Source organism: Wyeomyia smithii, chromosome 3, assembly GCF_029784165.1.
Source record: "Wyeomyia smithii strain HCP4-BCI-WySm-NY-G18 chromosome 3, ASM2978416v1, whole genome shotgun sequence".
Classification (NCBI taxonomy): Eukaryota; Metazoa; Arthropoda; class Insecta; order Diptera; family Culicidae; genus Wyeomyia; species Wyeomyia smithii.
Window position 1 is genome coordinate 175,551,340 of NC_073696.1, and position 17,116 is coordinate 175,568,455.

At 40.3% G+C, this 17,116-nt stretch overlaps 1 protein-coding gene across 12 annotated transcripts in view; it reads left to right on the top strand.

Annotated features, from left to right (window-relative positions):
- Nucleotides 1-17,116, top strand: part of LOC129727364 (amyloid-beta-like protein) — a 144,048-nt gene that overhangs the window by 41,033 nt on the left and 85,899 nt on the right. The gene's annotated exons all lie outside the window — the stretch shown is intronic.

Consider the following 17,116-nt stretch of genomic DNA (forward strand, 5'->3'; position numbering starts at 1 on the left):
CCTCGATTTAACTTCAACAGTGCTAAAAAGGTGCAAAAGGACTTTTCCCATTTTTCAATTACGTTTGGGAATAAGCGGAAATTAAAAACCGTTTGCACACCTACCTCTACCTTATTGAAAACGAAATCCCATATAGGTTGTATAGTTAGTGATGTCCACTTCTCCCAACCAATCGATTATCTTTTTCAAAGCAACTAATCGACACACGGTGCTCCCACAGACCGTTATTATAAAAAAAATGCACCAAAGAATCTGAGTACACCATTCGATTCGTTATGACGTCCAGAATCTCTTGTCAAAATTTCAAAATCATCGTACGGTACATTTTTGAGTAATACCCTTATGAAGGTCGTAAAGTACAAAAAAGTGATATTAGAACGACGAAATACTCAATGTAAAGCACGTTTTTCAGCTACAGTTTTGTGAAACAACTTCCAAAATTGTTTCTATATATTCCAAGTATTATATTTCAAGACATTTACAATTGGTGAAAAGATTTTTTTGAAAATCACAAAACAATAAATTTTACAAAGTCTTGAGGAAAACTTAGTTAAATGCATAAATTCTTAGAACATTTCGCATTGTTTTGACCATTACAGACGAAATTATAGACAAAAAACTGATTTTAAGGAGGGGTGTTCCACAAAAAACTCTATTTTGTCGTGTTCAACAAACAGATAGGACATCGCAGTATTCAGCAATTGTTTTTTTTTTTTTAATTTTTCACAACTTTGCTGTATTAAGCAATCCGGTATATTGAAAATTAGAAAAGATATTTTTTTATCTAACTGTTAGGTGGATTGATCGAAAAACCAAAAACGCCAAAATTAAGGCCTTGTTCTATGAAAAAAATTTGCTGAAGACATTGAGTACATAAAATCAATTTTTCATAGGCAAATCTAGAACGATCACGATTTTTCGAATTTAGACGACTGTGCACTGTGGGATTTTCAAATAAATCTTTCCACCAATTGTGAATGTCTTGAAATAAAATACTTGGAATTTGTAGAAACTATTTTGGAAGTTGTTTCTAAAAATTGTGGCTGAAAAACGTGCTTTACATTGAGTATTTCGTCATTTAATTATCACTTTTTTGTTCTTTACGACCTTCAGAAGGGTATTACTCAAAAATGTACCGTACGATGATTTTGACCAGAAATTTTGACCAGAGATTCTAACGAATCGAATGGTGTACTCAGATTCTTTGGTGCATTTTTTTTATAATAACGGTTTGTGAGAGCACCGTGCGACAACGATTTATCAAAAACTTCAGATGCTATCTAGCATATGGCAATTTTCCATTACGAGATGTGCTTTTTTATTGTTAAATCTAGTTTACACTTGTGTTTTACCGATGTTAGTCATGTGCAGAAAATCCGTTTTATTCGCGGGTTTTTCTAATTTGACGTTTTTTTAACATAGGACTACGTCTCCTTATACTATACTGGAGCAGTCTGTAACAACTGAAATGAACATGCAACGCTTTCGGTTGACGGAAGTTTTTAAATGCTAATAGCTCTCAAACAACTGAACCGATTTCAAAAATTAATATGTCGTTAGATAGCTTAAATATATAAGATTCTTTATTATATGATAATTACCTCCGACATTTCCTTATTGTATGGTAAAAACTACGGAAAAATCACAGGTCAGTTACAAGGGCTTATTTCCCTAACACAGACATAATCGTAATCGTCGTGGAGAGGAAGCAGAATTGCTACCACGTGATTGATTCTTAAATAGCAAAGCCTTGGTGCTACATCCCGATTCGGAACTCGACCTTCTGTTTCTTATTCACAGACTTCGCAGCCATCTGTTTAGTGTACAGGACAATTGCGGGGCTAGCGCTACGATCCTACTGACACTAACAGTACCTCCCGAGCCGAGACTCGAACCCACGACAACTGGCTTGTTAGACCACACGCAAAAGTTAAAGTCTTGTACAATCATTGTGTCTTCCCGATTCGCACAAATGTTGCACAGAAATCGCACAATAAATGTGTGAATCGCATAACGCAACAGTTGTACTGCGAATACATTGACATAGATTGAAATCAGAATATGTATCATATACCGACACTTTATTTCTCACATCGAGTGTATTAGTGACTGCTCTTTCTCTCTTGCTCGTAGATTTTCCATGTACGTGCGACGAGAGATACGTCACATATAATTTGCAGGTTGCTCTTTCGCTTCTTTTTCGGTCGGGTTGCGACGCGCAAGACGATGTCCCGTCGCTTTACAAAATGAGCGAGACACCCGTGCTGTAGTACATACTAGATGCCAGTGTTGGTAGTCTCACTCATACTGTCGATGCGTGCTTGCTGCTACTCAGGGGAAAGCGTGTGTGAAAAAGACTTGAGAAGCGTAGCATATGTCTCGTTCTCAAGCAGAAAGGAGGAGAAAGGTTTTGCTTCTCGCTCGCTTTGCAAAACTGCTTGATACCAGCTGAAACTGTTTAGGTGTAGTAGTTTGGAGATGACAAATACATTGAAAAAACGCTAGAGCATTAATTGCGTTATGCCCAACACGCAATCATTGTACTGGTTCCAAACCACATCAACAATAGCGCTAAAAACGCACGATTTTGTACTGGTTTCGCACCATCGAACTTTTGCGTGCAGCATCGTACCTCGAGACCAACTGGGAGTGTGTGATTGATTCTTATTTTAGCAATAATCGATTAATTCAATATATCGAAAAGCAATTACGCACCGATAAATGTACAATACAATAATATAACGTTGAACTTTGTGATTAACGTTTACTTTATTTAAGGCATAACTGGAACGTTAACCAATTAAAAAAATATCCTCAACAGTGCGGTAATTCCTTAAAAAATGCTCTGACTTCAATATTTTTTTGACTGTCGTTTTAAATTTTGCTGAAATTTTGCACAAATGTTCCTATGGGCTAAAGATGTCACAACATATAAAAAAATGGTCGCAGTGACGAAAATACCCATTCCATCCATTCTGTGCTATTGGTATTTTTATTTTCTGAACCACGACTTATTTTTCAAAATGGTTTATGTAAAAAGGGTATTGTTGATATCAAATATTTTTAGAGCTAGAGTTTGTGATCTGGGTATTGTGAATTCCGCAAACGGTGTAACGTCTTCGTTAGAATTGTGATTTATAATTTTGTTCTCGCAGAAAAAATATACACCGTAAGAAAAAAATATACACCGTAAGACAAAAATATATATATTTTGAGAAAAAGACACTACAATATTATTATAAATCTGAAACCCATTTTTTCAAAAATCTTGTTTTCTACGAAAACTACTTGATAATATCAGACTTGAGGAAATGAGAAATGAAAAGTTGAAAAATTTCTAAATGAAGTTGTTGTTCTTTAGAAAGTATCCGAGGCGAGTGCCTGTTTTTTTTTTGTTCACACAACATTTATTTGACACGGCAGTACCGAGTGCCTGTTAATGATCGCTATATTATGTCTTCGGCCAAGTTGCAAATAATAACTTTTGTCTGTCAAAAAAATATCTACGCTGTAAAAATATCAAAAACTAAAAGAAATATTTTTTTTTATTTTGCATTTAGCTAAGCTCAAACAACTATCTGTGTTTATAGCTAAGTGTAGTTTTCGTTTAAAAAAAATCGGTTTTTAAGAAGCAAGTTTTTTAAAATAGGATTTAATTTATAATAATATTTTTATTACAGACAAACAGACGTATCTCTTCGAACAAAAATCCTGAAAAATTTTCGTCCTTATTCGAAACGTTACACTCATGCGCCACCATGTGACCTTATTGCCTACTAACTTATTTTCGTAAAACGGTTTTTGTCTAAGCTAATGGGTGTGCACGCTTGCTTAAATCAACACAAGCGGCATTACTGATGGGCTTTGTCTTTGATAATGAATGTGCACGCTTGCTTATAGCGACACTAGCGGCATTATGGCTCACTAAGCAAAATTTCAAAATTATCGTTTCTTTTCTGGTTGATGAAATCAACATCGAGTGGCCTGTCTGTTTGTTTGTGCTTTAAAGTAATTTTTAATTTTTTTTTTTCAGATTATGATGTATATTTATTCTAGAAAAACAAAAATAGTTTTTACAACTTTGCCGAATACATCAATCAAACAAACGGTTTAAATATTTTAAAATTTAATTTTTTTAATTTTTCTAAGCTCTTCGAAATAAATAACTTTTAAATATTTTTTATTTTTTTTACAGTGTATGCTTTTTTGAAAAGACACAATTATTATCAACAACTTTACAGAAAACGTCACATCGATCAATTCGGGACCAAAAATATTTGTAATCATAAATATATTCAAAAATTAGTCGTAATTCAAAAGCAAATACTAATAACACAAAATGACATCATAAGCTTATAGAAACATCTTTCGAAAATTTCATTTTGGAAATTCCAAAATGGTCGACTAACCCGAATCAACCCAATGATGCCATATGGAAAGCTTTGGGAGGGGGGGGGGGGTATGTGTAATGTCCACGGTCCATACAAAATTTTTAGAATTTATATGAGCAGTCTTCCACGGTACACGAATATCAAGTAATGACAGCAGTCTAGGGCAGTCACTGTTCAGAAGCTTAGCAACAAATGTTGGCTGCTGAATCATCCGACGTTTAGCTTGGGTGTCAAGATTGATAGGCTAGCAGTTTAGTACAGCAATTGAAACCTAGACGTTTGCAGTTTTAGCATCGAGTGGAAAATTTACCTAATTTTACGTGACGCTGTAAAAGCGTGTACGTGTAAAAATAACCCTGATTTTGGTACTGCTGTGAGAGCCGACTGCTGAACATCGTTCACATAAATTGGTTTATTTTTGTTTGAAATCGTTCGTTTTAGTGTTTGTGAACGATATGGTCGCGTTAGATAGATTCGATAAGTCTTATGTCATGTTTGTGGATAAATTGTTAAGGTTAGATAGGCCGGAATTTCCTTCTAGTAGTTAGAAAGTGGTGCTGAATTCGGTCACAGCGGGTTTGTTCCGGTTCGGCAGGTTATGCAGAAATGCCGCGAATATAACGTGCCCACACATCATTTGTTCATCGATTTTAAATCGGCGTACGACACAATCGATCGGGATCGAGTGATGTGTGTAGTTCGAGTTTCGGGGGCACTCTCGAGCCTCTTCGAAACCCGAAGAGGTCTAAGGCAAGGTGATGGTCTCTCGTGCCTACTGTTCAACATTGGCCTGGAAGGTGTCATTAGAAGAGCGGGGATTAACACGAGTGGCACGATATTCCAAAAGTCGGTTCAACTGTTTGGTTTTGCCGACGATATTGACATTGTGGCTCGGACCTTTGTGAAGATGGCAGATACGTACATCGGACTAAAGGCTGAAGCCAAACGGATTGGACTGAACATCAATGCATCGAAGACGAAGTACATCAAAGGAAGGGGTTCACGAGAGGACAGTGCTAACCTCCCACCTCGAGTTCAAATTGGTGGTGATGAAATCGAGGTGGTTGATGAGTTCGTGTATCTGGGCTCACTGGTAACTGCCGATAACGATATCAGCAGAGAAATTCATCGGCGCATTATGGCAGGAAATCGTGCATACTTTGGTCTCCGGAGGACGCTCCGATCGAGTAGAATTCATCGCCGCACCAAGTAAACCATCTACAAGACGCTGGTCAGACCGGTAGTCCTCTATGGGCATGAGACATGGACTATGCTTGTGGAGGACCAACGCGCCTTTGCGGTCTTCGAGCGGAAGGTGTTGCGTACCATCTTCGGTGGACTGCAGATGGAAAACGGAGTGTGGAGAAGGCGAATGAACCACGAACTGCAGGAGCTGCTTGGGGAGCCATCTATCGTCCACACCGCTAAGATAGGCAGGTTGCGGTGGGTTGGGCATGTTGTAAGGATGTCAGACGACAGCCCGGTAAAGATGGTTCTAGAAACCAATCCGTCAGGGACGAGACGGAGAGGTGCACAGCGGGCAAGGTGGAAGACGACCTGCGGACCCTACGTAGACTGCAGAGCTGGTGAATTGCAGCCATGGACCGAGTGGAATGGAGACGGCTCTTACGTACAGCAAAGGCCACCCCACAGCTTGGGACTGTTTGGTATGGTTAGGTAAGGGTTTGTTCTGGTCGGCAGTGGAGGCAGCCATCGCGGGATTATTAATTTAGCCTCGATCACGGTAGGACACACACGTCGCGTGTTGTTATTGTTTACTTAGTGCGCGTTTTTGCTGTTTTCCTTTAGAGTTTGTGTGTGTGTGCTTCACGGGACAGAAGCGAAGATTGTCCCGCTTCTTTGTAAGATCATCGAAGGTTGTTCCGCTGGCCTGTGAGTGCGAGTGCTATAGGTGTTTTTTGCTCGCCGGATAAAATAAACTGCGCTATTGGGTACCCCCGACTAACTGCCAAGGAGCAATATAGAAGACACCCTCCCGCCGAAGAGCATCGTTGCCGGAAAACGGATAACTCTAGCTGTTGTTGTTGTATTAATTTAATTGAGCTTTTAAAATAGGAGTCAATCAACTCCTTATAATTCTAGCTGCAGGAACAGCTTTAACGAGGCACCGGACGTCTCCATCCGGAGTCAAATACCACTAACGGCAACGAGAGAAAGGACGGAATATGCCATAAATTTTGTTTATTTTTGTTGGGATAATCACCGTTACTTCATATGTATCGTATTAATTGATATTTTTCGGTGAACAATTACAAAACATTTCTTACTTTGCGTGACGTTTCGGCCTACTGTTGCGTTTCAGCCATCTTCTGACGCCTGCAATTTTATTTAAAAAACAAACATTTTTAAAAAAATACATAAAAAACACATAAAAACGTTTTTTCATAATTGTCGCTTTTTTCTTTCACAACTCACAATTCAATCGCCGCAGCTTTTCGTCACCTCTTTCAGCGCCGCACGATCAGGTATCACTGTCTGGCGGGTGTGCTGTGATGCTGTGTCGATTGTCGCATTTGTTTCCTCTCCACCGTCCGCTGTTTGTACCTTGCCGTAGCTTTACCACAAGCGCATTGTAGTTGGTGTTGAACGTTCCGCACTCACGCTGGAGGTTCACCGCGTTGCGTTCGCCAACCAACTTGATGTGGAATGTCTCTGCTGTGATTCTGCTTTCTCCTGGTCAACAATACGTTCTAGGATCGTCACTTTTTCGAAATCAAACACATGTCCGTCACCTAGCGTGTGTTGTGTCAGGCCCGTTCGGTTGTCTTTGCGTTTGATGTCATTTTTATGCTCTCCTATTCTTGTGTCCAACTTTCTGCTCGTCTGCCCAACATACATTTTTCCATCTCCAGTTCCACAGGGGATAGAATATACAACATTTTTTTGTTGCCCTGGTGGAATGGTATCTTTGAGTTTGCTGAAAATAACGTCTTTTACCTAATTTTGGGTTTGACGGCTAGTGTCAACCCGTTCTTTTTGAGCGTTTTTTGCAGTTTCTCACTCAAGCATGGAACATACGGCGTCGTAACATATTTGGTTTCCTCTTTTTCACCATTATTTTGCAGTCCGTTGTAGTCTTTGTGTACCCTTTGTGCCAGAACGTTTTGGACGAACCACTCAGGATAGTTGTTGCATTTAAGTATATTTTTGATCTTTTTTATCGCCTGTGGACGATTTTCCGTATCAGTCAATTTGATTGCTCTGTCCACAAGGGCCACTGCCGTGTTGCGCTTATGCGTAAATGGGCTTTCAGAGTTGAAGTCCAAATACCGTCCTTTCTCCTGTTTGGGTACCCAGCTCTTCTCCACAATTCCGTTTCTTCTAGTTAACATCATGTCCAGGAATTTAAGTCGACCACTTTCCTCCCTTTCCACGGTAAACTGAAGCCTGTCGTGAAAATCATTAAATGTTGCCAAAATTTGGTCAACATGGTCCTCCCGTGCGATGCAAAAACAATCATCTACGTACCGCCTATACATCAGCATACCTATTTGTTTCTGCTCTGCCTTGTACATACACTCCTGTTCCAGGCGTTCCATCATAAGGTTGGCTATCACCGGCGATAGAGGCGATCCCATTGGTACTCCGAATTTTTGCATGTGGTAGATTCCACGATAGGTGAAGTACGTTGAATCCAATACCAACTTAACCGCTGCCAGGAAACTTCGTCTGTCGATCTTCGTGTGCTCCTCCACCTCACTCCACCTTTCCCCTATACACTCCAACGCATATTGTACTGGAACATTCGTGTACAGTGGCTTGACATCCAAAGAGAATAGGACATGCTCATCGGGAATCTGCATTCCTGCTACTTGTTAGGCAAACTCGAAGCTGTTTTTCACATGGTGTTCGCATTTGTTTCCTCTCCGCCGTCCTTGTGATGGAACGCCTGGAACAGGAGTGTATGTACAAGGCAGAGCAGAAACAAATAGGTATGCTGATGTATAGGCGGTACGTAGATGATTGTTTTTGCATCGCACGGGAGGACCATGTTGACCAAATTTTGGCAACATTTAATGATTTTCACGACAGGCTTCAGTTTACCGTGGAAAGGGAGGAAAGTGGTCGACTTAAATTCCTGGACATGATGTTAACTAGAAGAAACGGAATTGTGGAGAAGAGCTGGGTACCCAAACAGGAGAAAGGACGGTATTTGGACTTCAACTCTGAAAGCCCATTTACGCATAAGCGCAACACGACAGTGGCCCTTGTGGACAGAGCAATCAAATTGACTGATACGGGAAATCGTCCACAGGCGATAAAAAAGGTCAAAAATATACTTAAATGCAACAACTATCCTGAGTGGTTCGTCCAAAACGTTCTGGCACAAAGGGTACACAAACACTACAACGGACTGCAAAATAATGGTGAAAAAGAGGAGACCAAATATGTTACGACGCCGTATGTTCCATGCTTGAGTGAGAAACTGCAAAAAACGCTCAAAAAGAACGGGTTGACACTAGCCGTCAAACCCAAAAATAAAGTAAAAGACGTTATTTTCAGCAAACTTAAAGATACCATTCCACCAGGGCAACAAAAAAATGTTGTATATTCTATCCCCTGTGGAACTGGAGATGGAAAAATGTATGTTGGGCAGACGAGCAGAAAGTTGGACACAAGAATAGGAGAGCATAAAAATGACATCAAACGCAAAGACAACCGAACGGGCCTGACACAACACACGCTAGGTGACGGACATGTGTTTGATTTCGAAAAAGTGACGATCCTAGAACGTATTGTTGACCAGGAGAAAGCAGAATCACAGCAAAGACATTCCACATCAAGTTGGTTGGCGAACGCAACGCGGTGAACCTCCAGCGTGAGTGCGGAACGTTCAACACCAACTACAATGCGCTTGTGGTAAAGCTACGGCAAGGTACAAACAGCGGACGGTGGAGAGGAAACAAATGCGACAATCGACACAGCATCACAGCACACCCGCCAGACAGTGATACCTGATCGTGCGGCGCTGAAAGAGGTGACGAAAAGCTGCGGCGATCGAATTGTGAGTTGTGAAAGAAAAAAGCGACAATTATGACAAAACGTTTTTATGTTTTTTATGTATTTTTTTAAAAATGTTTGTTTTTTAAATAAAATTGCAGGCGTCAGAAGATGGCTGAAACGCAACAGTAGGCCGAAACGTCACGCAAAGTAAGAAATGTTTTGTAATTGTTCACCGAAAAATATCAATTAATACGATACACATTTTGTTTATATTGTTTGTGTTTGCTCCTCAGTGTTCTAGCATAGATCCGAAAGTCCGATAAAGGTACCCTGCCGCCCTGTCAAGTAGGGTCTGCCGGGCAAAATTACGCAACCCAAGTATACGCAAAAGTTGGACGGTGCGGAACCACATCAATATAGTGGATTAGAAGCACATCTCCTGTACTATCTTGGAACCAGTACAACGGATGTGTGTTGTTCATAACGCATTTGGTGCTCTAGCGAATGTTCAATGTATTGGACGGCTCCAAAAATTACAGTTTTGAAGTATTAAACGGTGCTAGTATTGCCATGATGATTTGTACTGGTATTGGTAATATTTTTCAGAATGTTGCTATCGTTAAAGCAGTGCAACGAGTAATCAATACTGATGATTTTGGCTACTGACTACTGACTTGGTCAATGCAAATATGAACTGATCGATTCACTATCATATCCGGTCATTCAAAAACATCATCGAATCAATAACAATTGAAAAGACATTGGGGTGATTAGGGATGCACGAGCCTTTGATACGCATCGACTCGCGAAAGTAACCAGCGGTTTTTGAGCGCCCCAAAACTGATCGTTTGCCTGAAATCGAAGCCTACCGAAACATCACGATTTTGTGTGTATGATACATTTTCTGATTTCGATCCTATCAATGTATTCATTGCGCAACTGTTACGTTATCGTTTTGACACATTTGTTGTGCAAAGCCAGAGCATTTAATGTGCGTTTTGAAAAGACACATTGGATGATCAAAGCTTGAAGTTTTGCATGTAACCACTCCCGATATTAGTGTGTAGGGTAACCGCCGCTAATACAATTCGGATAGTTCGATTTTGATCTCTTATGTTTCGTAGAAGAATTGATGTGGAAACCAAACTAATTCTTCAAGATTGGCCGCACCAAAAAGCAACTTGAAGCTTTCAAGCAATACGGGTCGTCAAAATGTTTAACTATTTCGGTTATGAACCCCAACTAACGATTAACCTTAGGAATGACGGCTGATCGATGACTAGCAAAGGAGAGTTTGTTATCCAGTCATTTATCTGTTCAACCCTGTGTAACACTACTCCACCGATGTGGTAGTTAAACATTATAGATTGCGAGTTCCGGCGAAACGTCATTACAGAGCGCTCAGGAATACTGCCAATAAGTTTGTTACGATGACACTATCCTATAAACACATTCAGCAACCGCTGCAAACGATAACAATCTTTTATGCACTTCACGGCTTTTGATTGCTCATCGGTTAGAATTGAAAGATGAGACTTTTCCTCAGTTTTATTTTGAAATCAAATCGAGTAGGGACGAAAAAACAATAAGAAGATAATATAGGTACTACTGTTTTTTTTTCTTGACGCTTGGTTTCAATCCATTTTATATCCAACGATAAATAATATCTCCCAGATTTCAATGACTCCACCCAGGACCCTAATTCACGACCCGTTAATTAACGGACTGGCGCCAACGGCTTTACTTTCTCATGCGATGGAAGGCGTGATCCCAGAGATTTTTCACCTCAGAAAATCTCCCGGTGTCGGCTAGGATTGAATCTAGACCAGTTGGGTTGGTTGTGAGTGGATCACGCCACCCCACAACCATCGACACCTATGTCGGCGTTGGGATTCGAAACCAGGCGTCGAGCGTGGTTGGCGGAGACGTTACCACGCTAGGCCCCTGCCGGTGGAGTTAAGTTATACGCATAAGTTATATGCATGTTGTTCGACATATTTTGTTTGTGGTTGACATTTCTAGCAAATCTGGCATGAAAATACGAATAGTTTTAATCGAACAATTTTTTTCGACTTGTGCCTGACGGGGGCATGTTAAACTGAGTATTTTCCACGGGTGGAGGAGTTTTTTTATGCTAAGAGAAAGTTTCTCCAAAGGCATATGTGCTTCGAAGTACCCATTATTTAAGCGTTGTTGCTCAGTAACCTTTGGTTGTGTAAACAAATCAGGGAAATTTCAGACATTTTTTTTCTGAAGGTCAAGTCTTAAAGCTTTTTTCAAATTTTGACTTTTTTCGAGAGTTGAGTAACATTCGATGATTGCGAATCACCCTAGTGGACATTTCAAATCAAAACGGTAATATTGACAACTTTCTAAAAGAGTCTTTTTTCGAAATACACTAATGTCGCTTTTTACGCGGCTATTTTAACGCGAATTCCGGAATTTTCGCGGGTATTTTTTACGCGGTTTCTTTTTACGCGGCACGTATCCCCTGCGTAAAAAGCGGCTTTAGTGTATTCAAATATAAATTATAAAATGGGTTTCTCGGCCTTCAAAATAAATTATGATAATATGATATGATAACTCAGAAATTTCACCTACCTATCATCTAGCTCAGCGGTTCTCAACCTGGGGTACGCGTACCCTTAGGGGTACGCAAAGGCCTTCAGAAGGTACGCGAGAAAAAAATCAGTAATGGCGGACAAAGCAATTTGTCTTATAACACTTCATTTATTTTGCATTCTTGCTTTTAAAACATGACTGTAGCAATCAAACAAACCATAGTTCGATTTGAAACCTGAATTAGACTACCACAACACTATCACTACTCGCTCTCTCTCTATCTCTCTCACCTTGCGAAAACAAACCAAGACAGGGGGTACAATTGGTTTGGAAAATATCACCACGGGGTACGCGGACAAAAAAGGTTGAGAACCGCTGGTCCATCTTATTCACAGGTAGAATCAAAGGTCTTTAGGAGCTCGTAGAAATGACTAATGAGAATTAATGTACGTGTTTAATGGTACTCTTGAAATATATGATCACCGTGTTTTTTGTTTGGGCTTCTCGGGAAGAACTTTGAAGGAAATTCAACAAACCTAGGTGTTGTAAATCCTTTCGTCATGAATAGTGCTTTTCAGAATTTCGCAAGTATAGTATTTTTTAGTTCGTTCCAATTATTCCGTCATCTATCCATTCAAATTCTCAGACGTCGCACAAAAAAATACATGGTTCCGGCCAAGCGCAATCTTGACAGTATATCAAGTCCAATCTTTCGAGTGTCTCTAAGGATTCCCCTTTTCGCTATTTATCTCTGTCAGGCAAGCGAAGAAATTCCTTGCTCTTCGAATTGTTTCTCGCCCGGTCATGAAGACGATCCTCAAGCCCGATTTTTCGAAGCTGAAGGATCAAAAGTTGGCCGTCACTTGTTGGAGCTCTTAGGGAACACAAGACATTTTTTTCCACATTTGCGATATCTCTTTTTTCATATTTATTCTGCAATCATATCGTGAGGTGGCACTTTTCTATAGATATACATCGAGGCTCTTTCTTTCCAAGCAGTGCAGTACCGGCGAAGTTTTTCCATTCTCTATCTAGTGCTTGCAAGAGAATTTCAAAATTTGCGGAAAACGTAATATATTGCACAGTGCACCCTGGGGAGATTGAATGTAGATGCTCCGAAAGCGTCATGTGCAATGAACGAGAAATATTGCTAGTTTCCAAAAACTTTTTTCCGGTTGTTTTGCTTCTACTTACCGTAGAGGGTGTTTATTCAGGCAAGCTCAAACTACACGTAGCAATTTCGTACGAGGTTAGAAAAATACTGTAGTTTTTTTTAAAAAACAATATCTCACATCAGTCTGATTTTAATACAATTTGATTTTTTTTAGTTGGCAAACCATTCACAATGAAACCAAAACTACTTCCCGTGTTGCAGAGGTAATATTGAACAATCAAACGGAATGCCTTCATATTGAATAAATCATGCACAAAGGACAACTTATTTGATTCTTTAACCCCTAAGTAGACTCTCTATTCAAACCATAACATAAATAACATACAGTCATATGGCATCCAAAGAAATTCAATACTGCTAGTCTTTCTGCTCATTCCAGGTGAGAGCAGCAAGCTTTGCGGACAATTTTCACCGATAATCTCTGCCGCAGTCCATTTTCTGGTTGTGCGCGACAGAGTGAGTACGTATGTAAACTGTGCAAATAGACTCACTAACAGACTAACAAACATACGATAGCCACTGTGGATGTCTTGCGAAGGAAATTTTCTTCCATTTCCTTTCGGCCTCGACGGCACTCCACTCGGCCCAAACCGTACGACGATTTGCAGTCGAGATTATGTTTACGAATGTGTCTAGCGCTGTGATTATCCCTGCAGATGAGCAAATATTGACACCCTTTGAAATGTCTACATGAGAAGGCCAAATTCCGGGTTTATTTCGAGGTTCTCCCAAAGGCTGGAGCGAAACAACGCCATGTTACGACCTTGCGAAGGTTCTGGGACAAACAGGGCGTCAACAGAGATGTTACTGTGATGTTCTTGCATAAAAAAATCATTTTTCTGCCGCGAATGAAAAGATTTTTATTAACTGGTGAGGACCGAATGACGTTTGAATTTCTTTTGGCATGAGTAAATCCTTCGGTATTTAGTTCTGGAGGACACACCATTGCAGATCAGGGTTTCAAATATTTATGTTTATTAACAATAAATATGGGATGTTGTGGAAAAATGAGAGTATTCGTAAACGCGGACTTTGAAGCTTAACTGTTTTTATTGTGATGTTGCCATAGGCGAGGTGTAGGGTTTGAACCATTTTCCGGAAACAACAATATTGATTCCAAAATTCCCCGGTAAATTTCATATGATTAACTGTAGTTTTTTATAAAAGGTGATATTCTTACCACCAAGCAAAGCAAATCAAAACTTGAGCAAATGAATGTTTTTCACGCTTCAGAGTAACTGATAAAAAACATACTGTATTGATCCTCGCAAGCGATGTCTCTTCAGTTTTATAAAAGACTGCAGTTTCTTCCTGGGTTATATCTCAAGAAGGGCTAGGTATGGCATCATTGTAAAGCATGGCCTTGTTTTGTTGTACATCAGTTCTTGTCAAATTGACATTAATATTTTGTATACGTTGTTCCGATAGTCCTCTCAATTTATCAGAATAACTCTAACATCAACAGTATGCGGCTTCAATTCTGCCACAGATTGGCTATTCAGTACGTTGTGGGCATAATTTATTTATCGCGCTCCGAAAGCTGAGTAACTTTAGGCAATCGAAAATCAAATTGACTTGGCCAATTCGCCTTACTTGCGTTTGGCTTGCTGCTCGTATACTTGACCCAGGACGGTGCGGCTTGTCCGGTGTATTGAAATAGTGCCATTAATAAATAATACTAACAACCGCAACTGGTCTCCTCTGAGACTTGCGTCATAAATCATGCGCTGGCTATTGTCCTGCAGCACTTGCCATGTGAGCAAGCGAAATACTGCTGTGCTTTGTTTTACGTGGCCTATTCCTATCGATTACGGGGCGACTAGGTAAAACTGATAAGTTGGTCATTTAGCTGATGTCGGCTCCGAACGGCAAGCAGACAACACTAAACTAGTTGATTTATAATGGCAAATATCTGTTCAAGATTAATTTTCCAGCTTTTTGTAGTATGTTATGTGGACACAATTTGTAGGGCATGGCATGCATGCCGTTACCAATAAAGTATCATTAAAATGTAGGTGAATGATGTCCTCATTTTACTAATCAGCATTCAGTTCTAATTCGTTTTATTATTACGGGTGAGCTTTTAGAGTGCACCTGTGTTGACCAGTGTAATCTTAGCTACAAATGAATTATAAGGGATATTTGCAACAATGAAAGATAGCTTCAACGCGGGGATGCGTAGCCCATAAAATCACGGTGTGGCCTTTGCTTTACGTTAGAGTCGTCTCCATTCCACTCGTTCCATGGCGGCAGTTCGCCAGCTTTGCAGTCTGCGAAGTGTCCGTAGGTCGTCTTCCACCTGATCCACCTTGCCCGCTGTGCACCTCTCCGTCTCGTCCCTGACGGATTAGTTTCAAGAACCAATCCTAGCGGTGTAAACAATAGATGTCTCCCCAAGCAGCTCCTGCAGTTCGTGGTTCGTTCACCTTCTCCACGTTCCGTTTTCCATGTGCAGTCCACCGAAGATGGTACGCAACACCTTCCGCTCGAAGACCGTAAGGGCGCGTTGCTCCTCCACAAGCGTAGTTTATGTCTCATGCCCGTAGAGGACTACCGGTCTGATCAGTGTCTTGTAGATTGATTATTTGGTGCGGTGACGAATTCTACTCGACCGAAGCGTTGTCCGGAGAGTAAAGTATGCACGATTTCCTGCCATAATGCGCCGATGAATTTTTCTGCTGGTATCGTTGTCGGCAGTTACTAGTGATCTCAGGTACACGAACTCATCGACAACCTCGATTTCATCATCACCCACTCGAGGTGGGAGGTTAGCACTGTCTACTCGTGAACCTCTTCCTTTCATGTACTTCGTCTTCGATGCGTTGATGACCAGTTCATTCCATTTGGCTTCGGCCTCTAGTCCGATGTACGTTGAACAGTTGAACCGACTTTTGGAATATTGTGCCACTCGTGTTGATCCCCGCTCTTCTAATGACACCTTCCAGGGCAATATTAAACTGAAGGCACGAGAGACCATCAGCTTGTCTTACTCGAACTACACACATCACTCGATCCATCATCGCTTTGACCAACCGCCTAAGTTTGTCCGGAAATCCGTAGTCGTGCATAATTTGCCATAGCTGCTCTTGATGTGTCGTATGCCGATTTGAAATCGATGAATAAGTGGTGTGTGGGCTCATTGTATTCGCGGTATTTCTGCATAACCTGCAGAACCGCAAATACCTGATCCGTGGTGGTGCAGGCTACCCATGAATCCCGCCTGGTAGTGCCCCGAAATAACCGAAACCACGATTAATCCAAGAACCCAGGAATAAACAGAAGAAATGTAAAAATTTGAATTGAAAATATTAAAAATTTGAACGTATAACTTGCTTATTAACTTTTTCTCTTAAGGGGTTATATACCTTTTAAGATTTCAAAAAATCGATTTTTTTTGCATTATCCTAAACATTTCCATAATTTTTCATTAAGATCTGAACATTAGGGAGAAAGCTTCAGCGATTTGGAGCGCGCCTCGTCACGGGCGCATAAGCTGAACTTGAAACTTTAAAAGCGTTTATCTCGGAATGGTTTTTAGCGCTCAAAATATTTTTTTCGGGAAAAATTGGAACATTTGCACTGAAAACAAAATACTTTTGAACATGACCGTTCAAATACCCGGCACACTTCTAAACTAATGATATAATATGAGTTTTTCGATTCCAGTTGGTCTGCTGGGTCGCTATCGCAAACACCGCAAAGTTCTGCGAAAAAAAGTGTTTCGAGGAAACGGCCATTACTCCCCAAATAATTGGTATTTCTTAAGAACAAATGTATTTTTTTGTTGTTGATTAACTGAAATTTCAGGAAATTACTACTTTTATGCGATAAAAAAGGTGCTACATGCTTGAAACATTTCAGACTTTCCTCTTTTTTCTCGAGCAAAAAGATATATAACCCCTTAACTGTCTCTATTCGCTTAATAGTCCTATGGAAAAGTTGCGAGTCCTATGTAAATTTTGCGAAAATAGGTCAATTTTGGCATGTTTTTCAAGAACAGCCATCAAAAAAGTAAGGTCTCGAT